The 17704-nt window shown below is 43.6% G+C and overlaps 1 long non-coding RNA gene across 1 annotated transcript; it reads right to left on the bottom strand.

The window, feature by feature from the left end:
- Positions 1-1221: 1221 nt before the first annotated feature.
- Positions 1222-13021, bottom strand: LOC123595877. The gene is made up of 4 exons (XR_006711415.1): positions 8017-13021; positions 5349-5502; positions 2469-2529; positions 1222-1259 (listed from the first exon to the last, which is right to left on the bottom strand). It is a non-coding gene; the product is annotated as an uncharacterized LOC123595877 (long non-coding RNA).
- Between the last annotated feature and the right edge of the window lie 4683 nt (positions 13022-17704).

The raw sequence follows: 17704 nt of genomic DNA, 5'->3' as shown, positions 1-17704 counted from the left end.
AACTGCAACATAGAAACTCTACCTGAGTTTTCAGCTTGATGGTCTGCCCTAAAGATTTCAAACTCAAAGCTGCAACATCAACTCTAAAATGAAATCTGCAGCTAGCTGGCCTGACCTAACCAGTTTTAGACTTGCCAGTCTCCAAAGTCCTGTAAGCCAGTTCCTTAAAATCTCTCTATATATGTACAGTTGACCCTTGAACAACTTGGGGGGTGAGGAGTGCCAACCCCCTCTACAGTCAAAAATCTGTGTATAACTTTTGAGTCCCTCAAAACTTAAGTAATAAGAGACTGCTACTGACCAGCTTTACTGATAACCTAAGCAGATGATTTACATGTATTTTATATGTTATCTGTATTATATACTGTATTCTTACAATAAAGGAAGCTAGAGAAAAGAAAATCAGAAGGAAAAGAAAATACATTTACAGTACTGTACAGAATCCACATATAAGTGGATCTATGCAGTTCGAACCTGTATTGTTCAAGGGTCAGCTGTATATCATGTTGTTTGTTTCCCTGGATAACTCTGACACAAGAACACTTAGCAACTTGTATTATTTTTCAGAAACTGATATGTTGTGCTCGTTTTTGCCAAATTTTAAAATGTTTCATCCAGATTTCTAAAATGCCTTTCAACTTGTATTGGCTCTGTGATTACCTTTGGTGAATGTTCTCACATTGTGAACCTTTGAGAGAATTAAGATAAACGGAAGGATTTAAAGAATACTTTTTTGTTACTTAGCAATTAAATAATTTTATATTAAAAGGACAATTTCAAGATATAAAAGGAATTAATGAATTTAACATTAATTTCCACGAGTGAAAGGAAACACACCAACGTTACCCTTAAAACACGTTCTAAATTATCCATGAACCAGTTTGATTGTTTGTTCTGAAGTTTAAAAAAATGTGTTCAGAAAGGCTGAAATGACTGTATGCTAATTTGAAGAGCTGGGTTGTACAAGACATGACTTGGAAATTCCCTTTTTTGATGTCCTGCAGGAGTTAGATTCCATTCTATGTGCCTTGTTCTTCAAACCTCTGACTTCAGACTGTCGTTGAGCAGGAATATGGCTTGCAGTTTTCCTCAAATCATTCTTGGGCTCCAGACAAGGTGCTGGACCTTTGAGCAAACAGGTTCTAGCAATAATAGCGAGGGAAAGACAAAGCTGTGAGTGTCATCTCCCCACTCTGTCTTCTCCATTTTGTTACCTTTCATCCCAGATCCAACATCTCCTTCAAGACAAGTCAGTTTGCCTTTAAAAACCAGACAAAATAGAAATCAAAGAAGGTGACTTGGATTCAATTTTCTGTCATTTCCTTTTCTTGTTTTACCAAGCTTTTCTTTTTTATTTATAAGATATAAAGTTGTTGAATTATTCACAAGAAACAACGAGATTTTGAATTTAAGCCTGGAGTTCAATAATACCGGTGGCATTGTGTCTCATGCTTAAATGTATGGTAGCAAGAGAAAACTCCCATTAACTCAAAATGACTGATCTGACCATACCAACTCATATGACTGTAGCGTGTGGCCAAATTTCACACTGACTTCCAGTCTGGGCTGATAACACCTGGTCTTTTTACCACTGAATATTCATTTCATAGGTATTGCACAGATCGTTGCTTATAGGTAAATTTAAGGCATGTGGGTTTATGTCTGTGCATGAAAACCAAGAAAAGTGAAATAGAGCCTTTCACCTTTTAAAAAAATTACATTAAATTACATTAAATTAAATTAAATTAAATTAAATTAAATTAAATTAAATTAAATTAAATTAAATTTTATTTTGGGGTACCTGGGTGGCTCAGTCGGTTGAGCATCCAACATCCGCTCAGGTCATGATCTCATGGCTTGTGAGTTCGAGCCCTGCATCAGGCTCTGTGCTGATAGCTTGGAGCCTGGAGCCTGGAGCCTGCTTCAGATTCTGTGTCTTCCTCTCTCCCTGCCCCTAACCCACTCACATTCTGTCTCTCTCCCTCTCAAAAATAAATAAACATTAAAAAATGTGTTTTTTAATGTTTATTTTATTTATTTTGAGAGAGAGGGCATGTGAGCAGAGGAGGGGAAGAGAGAGAGAGACAGAGAGAGACAGAGAGAGACAGAGAGAGAACCTTAAGCCCAGCAGTGCAGATCCAATGCCGGACTCCATCTCATGACTGAGATCATGACCTGAGCTGAAATCAAGAGTCGGATACTTAACTGACTGAGCCACCCTGACTGAGCATCCCAAAACTTACTACCTTTTCAAGAGAGGTTCTACACTATTTGAATTTGAGGATCCCTCCAATGCATTTCTTGAGAAGAGAATATTCATTTATTAGTAGGCAGACTACCCCACAAGCGTATACATAAAGCTCATGGACTCTCTGTGCTCGGGCATGGAGTGGAGGCATTGTGGCCTGTCTGGTGAGAAACGGGGGCACAGCATTCCTCTTGGGAACAATAGTCCCAACGGCTATTACCTGAGATGTTCCCTCCGTTGTGTTTCTCTGGAAGAGACAGGGCATTCTGATCTTTTATTTCCTATCAAAGGTTGGAAGATTGAGAATCATTCTTTACTGCTTGAATGGAGAATTGCACAAATGTTTCTTTGCGAGGGAAAAGCAAGCAGAAAATGAGCACAGCTGGGCCACGCTTGCCCAGAGTGCAAAGTGGGCTATGGGGAGGCCAGGAAGGCTTTGGAAAACAGCCACATGTGCAACACCACTAATCACAATCCAAGGGTAATTATGGCTGGGTTTTCTGAAGCTGGAGAATGTATTTTACCTGTTTCCTGTTTTTCAACAGCCTGTCTGCTTCTTCACAGAAGTTAATTCACCGGAGTCACCACTAAAAGTACAATAAAGCTTTCAAGAAATCTGAGATCAGGTCTATTTATGGCTTGTTAAGCAGTAAGGATTTTTCTGTGTTCATGTGAAGGCATGCTTTCTGTTGATGGCCATTTTATAAGACGAGTCTTATGCCGAATGACACGAAGCAAGGGAAAAGGCTGTTGGCTTTTCATCTGTCATTTCCTAGCACATCCCCAAGGTCTAGGTGCAAGACTTAAGAAGGGCCAGCTCCCCACTGTGGAAGCTGACACATTATGACTCCAGTGCTGGTAGGACACAGGCTGTTTGGGGTTATGGAAACTGGAGCACTGAGGACTGGTTCTCCACATCCTAAAGCAATGCTCCCACAGCACCTTCTTTAAGGGCTGAAGGTGGTGGACATCAACAAGTAGGGTACAGCAGAAAACCCTGAGGGAAATCATCATGAGCACATTCAAAGTACTCCAGACATTCTCAGATTACTTGGGGAAGCCTTTGCAGATGGCCTATAGTTATATAGGGGAGCCTGTAATCATGTAGGCCAGCAGACTCTATGGATTCATGTCAGTGTGATCGCAATTAAACTTGTAGTTTGGGTGGCCTGGGGACATTGGAGCTACATATATTAATAAAATTGATGAACATTTACTTTTTCCCATTATTTTACCCGATGATATTGAGTGAACAATCCCTCTATTGCCTTGTAACTTAATGTCACTCATTACTGTTTATACATTAACCAAACACACTCAATTGAATAATCTTACACTTGATTTATTTCTATTTATTTTTTCACCATTAGAAGCTTTCACATTTCTTTCTATTTCTCTAGCACATATGAAGAGTTATTTATGAACATAGTAAAACAAAGAAAGCCTATTCAAGTAGACCTGTAAAAAAGTACTAGTCATACTAATGACTTCTTTGAGTATATTTGTTATACTCTTTGGGGGAGATAGGAAAATAATTAAAATAACTTGCATTTGTTTTACAGTTCATGTTTCACAGCCTTTCATAGTTTAGATATTAGCTTATCTTTCTCAAACTGAAATCTGGGTAAGGCAGATATTATTCTCGTTTTTATTAATAAGAGGCATACAGTAGCTTGATTGCCATTCTGGGCAAGATAGATACTGAACAAGTCCAGGTCTTAAAACCAGGGTGTAAGAGAACCAGTTTGTGTCATTCAAGAAATACTGTCTTTCTAGAACTATGTGTTCCAAGTATTGTTCTGGGTGTGAGATACCCCATAGTGAACAAACTGGACTAGAATTCCTGTGTTCATGAAGCTTATATTCTAGGGGGTAAGATTCAGACTATGAACAAACAGATAAGTAAAATATAGAGTGTGGGAGGTAGTGATATGTGCCATGGAAAAAATGAAGTAGAACTAGGGGGACAATGTGAGTTTGTGTGTGTGTATCTGTGTGCCCATGTGTGTGTCCGTGTGTGTGTGTGTGTATGTGTGTGTGTGTGTGTGTGTGTGTGTGTGTGTTGGGGAAAGGGCTTGGTGTTTTTAGCAGGTTTCACTGAAAGACAAGAGAGTGAGCCATGTTGATATTGTAGGAAGAACATTCCAGGCAGATGGAATAGCCAGTGCAAAGCCCCAGACTCGCCTGGTATGTTGGATGAATGTCATGGCGGTTAGCCTGGACAGAGTGAGATTGGGAGGGAAAGAGATGAGCTCACAGAGGTATGCAGAGGCCATTAAAGTTTGATTTCCAACCCCTCAATGGCATATCTTTTTCAAGATGACATTTTCTTTGCTTTTGCAAGGGAGTTTGTATACCCTAGGTGGAACGTGGGTTATTTCCCACTGGAAAGAGGCAGCAAAGTTGATTTTGATCTCAGCAGCTATCCAAGGAAGAGCTGAACTGAGGCATCCTGATTCACCTGCAGCAACAACAAAAAAACCTGTGGAAACCATTAGCAACCACTTTAGGGTGGGAGCGGGACAGCAGGGGGAGCCAGTGACCCTCAGCCAGCGAGTGGCATTGGGGCAGGGGCCAGAGCATCCTTTCTCAGGGAAAACAAACACCAGAAATGATGCTGCCCTTCTCAAAGCCTTGCTGCTGGGCAAAGTAGGGTGCTGTGCTGGCACCCAAGCTGGAGCTTAGCCCAACGCCTGTGGTGGCCCAGCCCTAGGCAGAGGGGAGGAGACAGTAGACAGGAAGGAGCGGTGAAGCACGCCCACTGGCTCCCTCAGGGCTTTCTCTAGGAAAAACCAAGGTGCCTCAATTTAAAATGCAAATATTTTCCGGCTAGTTCTCCATTAACCCACTCTCTGCCGCAACACTATTCAAAGCGTGGTGCTAGATGAGCAGGCTCAGTGTTAGCTGAGAATGTCAGAAAAGTGAATGTGCAGGCCCCACCCCCGATGTGCTGAATCAAAACCTTTTGCAGGGCAGGTAGAAATCTGCATTTTTTGTCTAGCCCTCAGGTGCTTCTGATGGAGGGTGAAGGCTTAGAGTCGCTAGCATGCAGGACAAAAGCCAAAGCGGCAGGGCAGTGGGCATTCAAAGACCTCCCCACCTGGGCTCGGCCTCCATCTCCAGCCACATCCCATCACTCTCGGGCTCAGCCAACTCCAGCAGCACCGGCCCCTCTGCCTAGGGTTATTTAGGCTTACACCAATTCCATCAGTGTTGGCTCTTTCTTCTTTGCCAGGAGGCTTTTGCTTCAAGTCCTGTTGGTGAAATCAGACTCAATAGTCCAGACCTAGCTAACGCAGTTCCACCTTGGCACCCCCACCCCTCGAGGTTCATCAACAGCAGCCCCCTTCATAACCACTTTCCCTGAAGTGTAAGAGCTAATTGCCTATGGGTCTTCCTTCCTTTCCAGATCAGACTCTCCATGAGGACTGGGGCCATAAGTGTGGGTTGTATCACAGTACCTGGGCCACAGTGACTTGAAAGCCTGCCTTTTGTGCTATTGTTGAGTAAATGAAAAATAATTAAGCCACCATCCTCCCTAAATATTTGAGCAGATGGGTGTGGCCACTCTTGCATGAGACAGCCAGGGGCCTGCTGAGGGGAAAGATTTGGTCTAAACTATGTGACGCTCTCTAGGGAAGATGGGTTTTAAAGGAGAGCCCTGGGCTCTTGTTAGAAGGGGAACCTAGGAGGATGCTGTATTCCCAGAAGGAGACAGAAAGGCAGAAGTCTGATCTGAAAATGGAGGTCAGGGAGCCCCCAAAGCAATGTTGCTCCAAATTGTTAGGCAGGCAATTGTGCATAATAGTCAGCACTATGGAGGAGGCGGGGCTTCCGTTGGCCAAAGCTTAGACTAGAACCTGTTCTCCATAATTAGTCGTGTGACCTGAACATGTATTTAGCTCTTCTGAAACTCAGGTTCCTTTTAAAAGTGGGATGTAATATGTAAAGTGGGAATAATTACAGTACCTAATAGGAACTAACATTTATTGAGTGTTCCTATAGGCTATCTCTCTCAATCTTTACAGCCACTCTATGACATTGTAATTTGGACCTCCCATGTCATAGCACAAAGAAGCTCACTGACTTGCCTGCAGTCATATGAAGAGGTGAAAGGTGGGAGTGTGGGGGCCTGAGATCTTTGTCCTTATGCTATAGCACCTCCTGTAGGGTCTGTGAGATAATATATGTAAAGCACCCAGCAAGTGACTAAATGATAGTTACAATTTTTCTGGGACCAAGCTGGCTTCAGGTTGTAGGAGAAATAATCCCAGAATGTGGGAAAGAACTTTGGGACCAGCACCAAACCTCTCCGTGTTTCTATGTCCTTCCCTTGGCTGCAAGAAAGATGTTCTAACACTGTTACGTGTGCCCATTAACCTTTCCTCACCTGAAATTAACCATCCTTATTTGCAGAAAGGAAATTGCTATTTCAGTAAGTGGCCTTAATCCAATTATTAAGGGTGTTGTTTCAAATACAGTATTCGCTTCTGCTGAAAAATTTGGGAGCCTCCCTCTCTATACACCTTTGGAGAAAGCACGTGAGTAGAGTGGCATCGTCTCCTGGTCTTTTATGCTTCTAGGAGTGGAATTAAATACTACCTTCCTTGTTTTACTTTTTAAAAATGTTTTTTATTATTTATTAATTTTTGAGGGAGAGAGAGAGAGAGAGCAAGCAGGGGTGGGGCAGAGAGAGAAAGGGGGAGAGAGAGAGAGAGAGAGAGAGACAGAGAGACAGAGAGACAGAGAGAGAGAAAGAGAGAATCCAAAGCAGGCTCCTGGCTCCAAGCTGTCAGTGCAGAGCCCCACGCAGGGCTGGAACTCACCAACCATGAGATCATGATCTGAGCCAAAATTAAACACTTAACCGACTGAGCCACCCAGGCACCCCAGAATGCTACCTTTCTAAAGAGTTCTGGCAGGCTTCTGACATTAAGATAATGCAAAAACACTTTGTGATCTTAAAAGAATGGCCTCTATTAAGAGAGAAAAGACAAACACATCTCACTAGAAATGTTTTCTCTGGACTGCCAAGGATGGACCGTTCATAGGACTGAGGAAAAGAATGGCCTCTATTAAGAGAGAAAAGACAAACACATCTCACTAGAAATGTTTTCTCTGGACTGCCAAGGATGGACCGTTCATAGGACTGAGGAAACTGCCCAGTCTCGAGGTCTTGGAGAGTATTACTGAACAGAAAGCCAGGATAACATCCTGTTTGTGATTACGGGAAGGGAAACCCTTCCCAGTTGATTTTGTTGAGAGCTCCTAGTCCCATACTCCTTCCCTTAGAGCCACAGGAAGGGAGACAGGAGCAACTATGAAGCTATTGGCAAGTTCAGAATCATGAAGTGACCTTGCTATCCAAGGCCACAATATTGTCTCCATTTCCTCAACGGCTCCATTTTAACAGCTCGACTTTGGCTTGACTTTCCACCTGGTGTTCCGTGAGCTTGTTACACAGCCAGGCGTGGGCCTGCCCTACCACAGGCCTGGGGAAGTGATTGTGCACTGGAAGAGTGGGCCTGTTATGAATTGAGTTGCGTCCTTCAACATTGAAGTCCTCACCCCAGTACCTGCTAATCTGACCTTATTTGGAAATAGGCTCTTTGTGTAATCAATTTGAGATCAATTCAATAGGACTGGTATCTTTGTAGGAGAGGAAAATGGAGACAGGCACAGAGAGGAGCACCTCACATAAAGACACTGCTGCACAGAAGGAAGGCAGCTCAGCGAGGACGGGCTGCTGCCCACCAAGGAACACCTACCTGGAGCCATAAGGGGCCGAAGGGGCCGGGCCAGATCCTGCCCTAGAGGCTTCACAGGAGGCATGGCGCTGCTGATACCTTAATCTCACACTTCCAGTCTCCGGAAGGAGAAGAGAAGGCATTTCTGTCGTTTAAGGACACTCAGGTGGTGGCACTTCGTTCGGCAGCCCAGGGAACTAATAGAACGAATACAGGGTCCCATTCTAAAGGCAACAGGAAGCCGGGGCCTGGGCTCTCTGGGAGCGAATGGTGCCCTCAGCAAGCTTCGTAGCCTCCTTCAGATGTCAGGCTGAGGACGGTCAGGAAGAAGTCTTCCGGAGCTCCTGGCAGGTGCTAATATCAGGGAGGGTCTTTCCTACCACACAGTGGACGACAGAATTGCTGTACTGCTGAGACCTATCTCAGGATCCAGCCTAGAAGATATCCCAGCATAAATGTCACCTCTCTGAGCCTGGGCTGCTGGCTGTCATGCTTCAGGCTGCAGGCCACCTCTCTACTCCTCCCCTGGTCTATAGAACATGTCAGCATGGACCACAGGATGCCAGAGAGGCAGCCTGGCCAGTTCCCTTGACAACCTTATGATGTAATGCTTTAAACTACTTCCTGGCTGCAGGTCTAATGAGATTCTAGACACTGCCGGCTCCTCCCAGCCTGGGAGGCACGCAGCTGAAGCAAGAGCCGTAGAGCTCACTTTTAATGATCCTTTTCAGTGATATCTATAGGATGCATTTGCATTAGCAATGAGAGGGGAGTCTGACCGTCACCGAGCCGCATGGGATTTTTGCCCAGGAGACCCAAAATTATTGCTGGCAGATCGGCGTTTGCTGTGGGCGCCCCCAGTGTGGCTCAGCTGCTGCGAGGCTTTCCTCATTCTCCTTGTTATGCTTTAGTTCAGATTCCCTGCAGCAGTTCAATAGTAAAGAATGAACACGACCCTCAGTAAAATGGATTTCTGGGAACTTCGGCACCCAAACTGAAGCCTGAGTATATCAGAGAAATGTCCCAAGGGATTTCTTAACAAAGCAGTTTCTCTTTGTCTCCAACCATTTGTATTCTAGAAGTCTTCAGGGTTTTGAAAGTATGTTTTTAAAAAGCAAAGGCGCTGGAGCAAAGTCAACATCAGCGCATTGCATACACGGCTTCCCCTGTGCTTTCTGGTGCTTTCTCTCTAGTCCTCAGGAAGAGGACCCCCAGGCCACATCCTGATTAGCCAGAGAGCAGAACAGGGACGGCTTTCTCCATCTACTGCTGCACTCTGACAGATGCCGACAGTGGGTGCACATTCAGTTCTGTGTGAGAGAAATTTATTTGTTTGTCCCTTTCAATGACTAAGTGGCCATTCATCGCCTAACAGCAGACAGGAGACGGGATGAGCAGGAAGACCCCACGTGCGGTGTCTCTCCAGCATGGCATTAGTGTCAGTTGCAATAAACCCGGCAGACAGAGACGGAGAAGTAAAAGCCAGGCCTCCCTCTCCAGGGTTTACGCGACGTGAGAGCCAAGGGGCCTTCTGAGCGGAGAGGAATCCATTTTGTGAGAATTCTTTTATCTGCTCAGATGGGCAAGGAGTTCTGATAGACACAGTCTGATAACAGACTGTGGCTGACAGTCCAGATGTCTAGGGTCAGAGGCTCCATATCATCCTTGAAAGCCATACTGGGTGTCAAAGCCAGGGAATCCTTTGTTAAGAAGCTCTCAGGCCTGAAGGGCATTTTCTGGATGGTGGCAGGGAACGTCGTGCCAAGTGGTTCAAAAATCTCCTCAAACATATGGATACTATTTTCCAATGCGAAGCCAACTTTATGGCGGCAACAGATTCCTAATTCCTACTGCTGTTCTGCCCCTTGGGTTATGCCTTTGAGATGCTGACTTGCCATCTGGCTGGAACTGGGGGCCTCAGTCTAGGCCGCAGGACGAATATGAGAAAGAGAGTCAGAATAGAAAGACTCCAGGTACGACCCTCTCATTTGCAAGACTAATGGAGTCATGTGCTGGCGGTGGAGACCCACTTTCTGTGCCTCTGTCTTGGGGTAACATGCCTGATGTGTCTACAAATAAACATGGATACTTTTTCATTTGATTGGGCATCTCAGTATAAACGGGGACCTTAGGATGCAGTTATATGTCGAGAAAACAGCTATATTGGTATGTCACAAGTTGTGAGCACATTTTTTTTTAATTTCTGTGATGATAAATAATTAACATAAGCATGCTGTGTACCATCTTGAGATATCGCCTTGAAATTGATCAGTGCCACAGGATTTCAGTGACTGCTTTGCACTTTCATTTATGATCTCTCTTATGCTGAGGGAAGGCAAACGATGTCATAGCATCCTGAAAAGGAAGATTATACAGTGGTTCGAATCAGGAAGGGGATAGGAGAGATGAATCATGTTGGGGGCTACAGAATATAGGCATGCCAAAATCTAAAGAATTTGTGCTGTAGCAGCCAGTACCGTATTCATGTCGGGAGCAGATGTATTATGCAGATTGCATTTTTGCACAGGCAAACTTGCAGCCATTCATCAGCAAAAAGCATAGCAGTAAAAAAGCAATGCAGAATTTTCTGTTGATTCTAGCAGTAAGTGGATCAGATATCTACTTAATGCAGGTTTCAATAACACTGCAATGTGAAACTTATCTTCAAGTGAACAAACAAGACAGTCGTAGAGTTATCAGGGGACACCTTATTAACATTTGTATCCCAGCATTGACAAAGTTTTGGGGTTTTGAGGCCTGATTATTCTGAACTAACAAACAAAACTTTGAAAAGTTATAGCCCATGTTTGTACAACTTATTTATGTCAAAGAGGTCTCGACTTGCTTTCGTCTCTTTGCAAGTTCAAGTAACACAATGCCAGAGGTCTGTTGAATTTGTTTTTTCTTTAAAAGGAGTCATGGTAGGCAGCCTCCATGATGGTCACAATGATCCCAGCTCTTGTTACACACAAGATCACACTCTGTGTAAGCACCTCCCTAATGGTGTTACTGTTAGTCTCTGTGTGACTAATAGAATACGGCAGAATTGGTGGCATGTCATTTCTGAGGTCAAGCCATAAAATACACTGTGGCTTCTGCCTCTCCCTGCACCCAGCCCCTCAGATCACTCACTCTGGGGAAGCCCACTGCCATCTCAGGAAGACCCTCTGGCTGTCCTAGGGAGAGGCTTACATGATGAGAAACTAAGGCTTTCTGCCAAGAGCCATGGAGTCAGCCATCTTGGAGGCATCTTTTAGCCCCAGCCTTTAGATGATTGCAGATCATGCCCAAAAGCTTAAATTGCCATTGTCACGGAGGTTCTGAGTCAGACCATCCAACTACCCGACTAAGTTACTCTGAGATTCCCGACCCTCAGAAACTGTAAGATAAGTGTTTGTTATTTTTAGCTGCCAATTTTAGAGTACTTATGCACCTACAGATCGATGATGCAGGAGTCTAGATATGACTAAATACTGAGAAGCACTAATGAATGTCACTTCCTGATTTGAGCCCATGATTCAGGAAGTAGGTATATTTACTGCTTAGTCACTGACTAGGACTTCAACATGAGCAATTTTTTAGTGCTATTGGCTTTGCCTCTTAGAGTGAGCTAATTAGTGAGATTCATTCCGTTTTCATGTATTCTTTCAAAAAATGCATATTGAAACAGATTCCACATTGTCATTCCTCAGTATTGTCATGAATCACTCGGCGCAGGGGTTCATCTTGGTGAGGCAAAAAATGCCCAGTCCTTCTGTGTGTTTGTCCATCTTTTCCCAATTCTCATATGATCTAGCTACAGAGTAGGACTGAAAATTTCACTCACACTTCAGCTGGGATGTACAGAGAACATATAGCTCTTTTCTTTTTTCTATAACCAATCTGATTTTCCTCCCACTGATCACCTGGGAACAAACTAACCAAAACAACTGACAACTGAATTTAATACTTGGGTTAAAACGTAATCTGATTTGCAAACGTAGAAAGCACTTTGAACTCAGTCCTTTAGGGAAAAACAAAAAACAAAATCAATTATTTCTCCCTCACTTTTGTCCGTCATCTGCTTATCACCTAGCTTCATTTCAAGAAGTCACCTGGGTATGTGGTAGGAATAGTGAGGCATGCAAGATCTCATAGTGGAGGCAAAATCAGGGCTTCTCCTGTGTCTCCCTTTCTCTTTGCTCCTCCCCTGCCTGTGCTCTGTGTTTTTCTGTCTCTCAAAATAAAATAAACATTAAATTTTTTTAATAAAGAAGAGAAAGAAAAAAGAAAATAATCCTTTTAGCTAAGTTCTGACCAGACAGTGAGTCAACAAGGCTTACGGTTCTATAGTAGACTAAAGACATTACACAAGAAATGGGGGATAGGAGCCCAGGGATAAAAGTGACCAGAGGAAAAGGAAGTGAGAAAGGGGAGACCCTTACACTGTCTGTTACACTGTGTGATAGACATTGTTCTCTCATGGCTTCAGCCTGGATTGGGTGTGCATATCAGGTATCAAATCAGTGCCTTGACGTTCAGGCTGAGGGCAGATGGGAGCTCCTGGGACTGCACAAGAATGCTGTCTTATAGCTGTCATCTACCAGCCTTGTTCACAGCCACATCAAAATCATCTTGGTTGTTAGGCAGAGTTAGGCAGACGCAAGCCTGAGTTTTGGCTTCCCTGGGCCACTTTGGTTCTAAGCAGCATAGACAGGACCTAGGTCTACCTGAGTATCTGGCTGGGGGCCATGGAAGAGAGTGACACCACCTTCCCCAGGGCCAGACGGCTCTGCAACAAGGACCAAGGAGGATGTGGCCCAGGTAGGAGCCAAGTCAGAATTACCCTCAGAACTCAGAAGGCTTCATAGCATCCACAGGAGAGGGGCTGGGGACTAGGTCACCTACAACAGACATGGATCAGGAAAGGAAGAAATAGCAGCTAGAATGCTGCCACAAAGGTACACAGGACAAGAGACATCCCTCCAGAAGCCAGGAACCCAGGACCCTGGGACTGGGGGCCTCAGTCTAGACAGCAGGACGAATATGAAAAAGAACAGAAAGCCTCTGGGTATGACCCTCCCATTTGCAAGACTAATGGAAGCATGTGGAGGAAGTGGAGACCCAGGGAAGCTCAGTTGGCTGAGTGCCTGACTCCTCATTTCCACTTAGGTCATGATCCCAGGGTTGTGGGATTGAGCTCCGTGTTGAGCCCCTGTGTAAGAGTCTCTCCCTTTCCCTCTGTCCCTTCCTTATCTCCCACCCTCAGAAGAAAAAGGGGCCCTTGTACCATCATTGAATTGTTTTTCCCCACCAGGCACACCATCGCAGAGCCACCCACCTCTCAGTACTTCCCCTTGTGTTTCGTATGACTTTATTGTATTTGTTGACTTAAAATAAGACCTGCTTATGCCTTCTAGATGCCTTCTTATTGCTTTCACATTGAGCCAAACTTTATAAAAGACTGTTTGGACGAGAGCCTTTATCACTCTCTAGCGTCTTCCATATCAGCTGCTCTAGCTACAGTCTAGGTCTGGCTCCTACAGGCTTTTCCTATCAGAATCCTCAGCCCGCGGGTAACTCATTGTTCTCCCTGCGGCATTATCTTTCCCTCTTTGTATTTGTAGGTGACAGTATTTAGTGTCTGCCCCTACTTTCATTTAAAGGCAACATTTAGGGACCAAATTCTTTAAAGGTGACACTAACACTTGGTGTTGGTCAGCTCCAGGCTTGCCTGTGTTTAAGTCTACCATATTAGTAACAGTAGCCAACCGTTATTAACCACTTTCTGTACTAGAAAACCCCTTATGAGCATTTTTTCACTTGGTCTTCACTGACAACTATTATTTTCTCTCTATTTTATGGATGAGGAAACTGAGGCTTGGATAGGATACCTAAGCAAAATACCCAAGGTCACATTTACTGAATGGTGGTGCCAGGGTTAACACCCAGGGCTGTCTGCTCTAGAGCTCTTGCTTTCCCTGGTCTGCTTGGTTCACATTATAATCTCAACACTTTATCAAATTTGTGTCTTATTAAAAATGACAAATTAGGGGGGCCTGGGTGGCTCAGTCAGTTGAGCGTCCAACTTCGGCTCATGTCATGATCTCACAGCTTGTGGGTTCGAGCCCCACATTGGGCTCTGTGCTGACAGCTCAAAGCCTGGAGCCTGCTTCCGATTCTGTGTCTCCTCTCTCTCTGCCCCTCCCCCACTCATGCTGTCTCTCTCTCTCTCTCTCTCTCTCAAAAATAAATAAAGATTTTTAAAAAAATTTTTAAATGACAAATTAAGGGGTGCCTGGGTGGCTGTGGGTTAAACATCTGACTCTTGGCTTCGGCTCAGGTCATGATCTCATGGCTTGTGAGATCTAGCACTGCATTGGGCTCTGCACTGACAGTGCAGAGCCTGCTTGGGATTTTCCCTTCCCCCCTCTCTCTCTGCCCCTCCACCCCACCCCCACCCCTGCCCACACGCACACGCACATACACGCTCACGTGCTCACTCTTTCTCTCTCTCAAAATAAATACATAAACTTCAAAAAAAATTAACAAGTTAAAAGAAGTCAGCTTCCTGGAGACCTCCAGTTGGGCATCTTCCAGGCATCTCTGAATCAGGGAATTGTTAGGTGAACCCATCATGGTCCATGGAGAGCCCGCTCATCTAAGCCCACTCATCTCCCTGAAAAGCAGCAGCAATGCTGGCTTCTACTTCTTTGAAGGCCCATATTCCTGTGGAAAAAAGCCATAGAGGTGTCTATAAACAAACAACTGGTGTGTGCCTCATCACGGGTGGGTACTTTGCCTTTCTGAGACTAATTCCCAGCAGGAATCATCTTTTTAAGAGCACTTTCTTAGAGCACATCACAGCATTAACAACCCCGTAGGGCTTGGATATGTCAGGCCCGTGGCCCTTCATTCCTTCTCATGAACTGAATTGCCCTTGCCATGCATAATGGCCTTTTCTGTTTTTGTTTGTTTGATTTTCATTTTGGCTCCAAGAGGGATTGGGAACAGGGGAAAGGGCGAGGAAGCAGGAAGAGATGCTGAGTGGGAATATGAGGGCAAGGCTGTTTCTGTTCCTCAGCTGGCCCACAAAATGGGACCTGACGCCTGAAAGGCTACAAGGACCATTTGACAAGAGGCCTAGAATAATTCCTGGCACACGCAATACTGCAATTAGGCCCGGGTAACACAACATTGCAGAGTTCGGGGGAGGGATGTTCTTTTCGTTTCTGTGTAGAATGCAAAGCTGCAACCACAGCCTGAAAGGTCTTTGAAGGTGGAAGTGCCGGCCTTGTCTGCTGAAGTTCATTTTTATAGGATATAGAAGCAGCAGTGGAGCAGAGGGGACTAACAAAACCTGTGAGCAGCAGCTTAAATGATAAGGTCAGAGAGTAAGACAGTGAGCGTGCTTGGGAATTCCTAAAATCGACTGGGGACACGAGGGCCAGGGGCTGACAATTATGTTGGTGGAAACTTCGAGCTGGCTAAATTTTAGTACAGCTGTTGCTGAGGCTATAATTCGAACAGCAAACCAGGGTGGCACATGGAGACCCAAGTTTATACCTCTTCACAGCAATTGTAAATACCATGTGAGTATAAATGCAATAGCGTCTTCTCAACTGGGGATTGATAAACCCTCTGCTCTCAGTGTCTTGATTAGTGTCTCCCATCTGATCCCTCTGTTTCTTGACAGCCCTAGGTTCTGCTTGATCCTTCTTTGCTTCCACATTAATCCACATGCCATGATGATCCATGATGTGTTGACCAACTTCAAGGCTTGGGGCTCATATACTAATGCAAAGGATTCTTTCTGTGATTGTTTAAAATTAATTCCTCCATATAAGAACTTTCTGTCTCGCAAAGTATCATGCAAATCTCATCAACTACCTTTCATTTACATTGCTCCAGCTTTAATAGATAATCTCCGAGATTGAGGACGTGATGGAAAGACTGGGGAGTGTGGGTCTTCTTCACTGTAACAGCTGGGCTGATGCTTTCAGTTAAAATATCTGTGAGTATTTCTCATGGGTGCTGGAGGAAGAGTCTCCTAGACTTCCATACTTTTGACTGGGAAAAGATGAACAGCCAGATTATGAGTTAGCTGGGAATACCTACTCTGCTTTTCAGAAACCCTTTCATCTATGGTTGATTCTCCATCCCACAAACAACCTTCTCCTCCACACTCCCACATTATATGAAATTGATATTCTCCATTTAGAGGAGGAAGTACAACTTAAGTATTTCATTCTTCATATGTATAGATTATGCTACAAGTGTTCATGGAAAATAAAGTACCAGTTCCAGGAAACAGTCAGCTTTATAGCTGTCCATCTAAGATGACAGTTTCTCCAGAATAGTACCTTAAAACAGAAGTGGGTGTCATTTGTTTATTAACTTGGGCCACATGTGCTCTATTCAAATTTTATAGGAAAGGAGTTTAAACAATAACAATAAATATTTCTCCATTTACCTTAATCATAGACATTTTGGTTCTAGAAATGGTTCATCAGCAAATGCAGTTTGGTAATTGTTTCTTCGTCTATCTTGAAAACCGGATCGCATAAACCATGAAGGTCTCTGATTTTGCAGCTATTGGATTGTTTTAAACAAACAAGAAAACAGCCACAGAATAATGGAATCAGCCTTGTTATATAGACATAGCTCCAGGCCAAAGCCCCAGGCGTTGCTTTCATTCAGCATTCTGGTTGAAGAAAGATTCCATGGCTTTTTCAGACACTATTTCAGATATTTCCCCCCTCTTTCCAAATGCATTGTATATTCAAGATAGTCCTTTATCTTTACATTTTACATTCTGAGAATTCATGTTTAAGCAACATACTGCCTTTAGAAAAAAAATCAGAATGCATTAAGCCTCACTATTTCCCTTTTACAAAGATTCCTTTAAGCTTTGAGATTGTTATTCAGTGAAGTCAAGTGGTAAATCTGCCCTCATCTATGGGGTGTTCTGACTACTGGCTGGAACGCTTTGGACTGACATGATTCAAAAAAAGAGCTCAAGCCCAATCTAATTTAGCTTCACTCCCCTTTGTTTTCAATGATGTATGAAATTCCTTTTAGGATATTACAAATTTTCTTCCAAATTTTTCTTCTCTTGTCAACTGAAAATTTTTCCTTACATCACTTCCCATGGGGGACAGATCATGACATGCAGCTTTATTTAACAAATGCCTCAAAACATGTGTCTGACATCTGTCTCAGAAACCCACCTCAGCCAGCTTTAAAACTTCTCTCTGACAGAGGCAGGACAGAAATAGAGCACGTTTTTGTCCTATTAATCTTAAATAAGGTGGCTTTGTTAGGAAGACAAAAATAGCCTTCTAAAAATCTTGTGTTGAATTTATGTCATCACTGTTAAGTTAGCTATAACTTTCTAATTGCATTTTGAAAAATAGTTCCATCAAAACACACTTTAGAAGAGCGATTCTTTACTTATAATTTCATTTTATGGGATTTCAGGGTCATTTTTCAAGATAGAACAAATTTAATTCTTTTTTACTTTTGACTTTGTATTAACGAGATGCTCATTAATTAAGAGGCATTTGTGAAATTTGAAAAAGAGACTGATGGGATATCCGATAGTACTAAAAAAGAAAATTATCCTGTTTCCATCTCGGTTTTCTACATTTTGTTTTTCTATATCATTCACTTGGAGTCACAGTTGGAAAATTCCAAAAGCACTTCTTACATCCCTCTTTTTTGAAAAGGG

Source organism: Leopardus geoffroyi, chromosome A1, assembly GCF_018350155.1.
Source record: "Leopardus geoffroyi isolate Oge1 chromosome A1, O.geoffroyi_Oge1_pat1.0, whole genome shotgun sequence".
NCBI classification, from domain to species: Eukaryota; Metazoa; Chordata; class Mammalia; order Carnivora; family Felidae; genus Leopardus; species Leopardus geoffroyi.
This window is presented reverse-complemented; position numbering and strand designations above follow the sequence as displayed.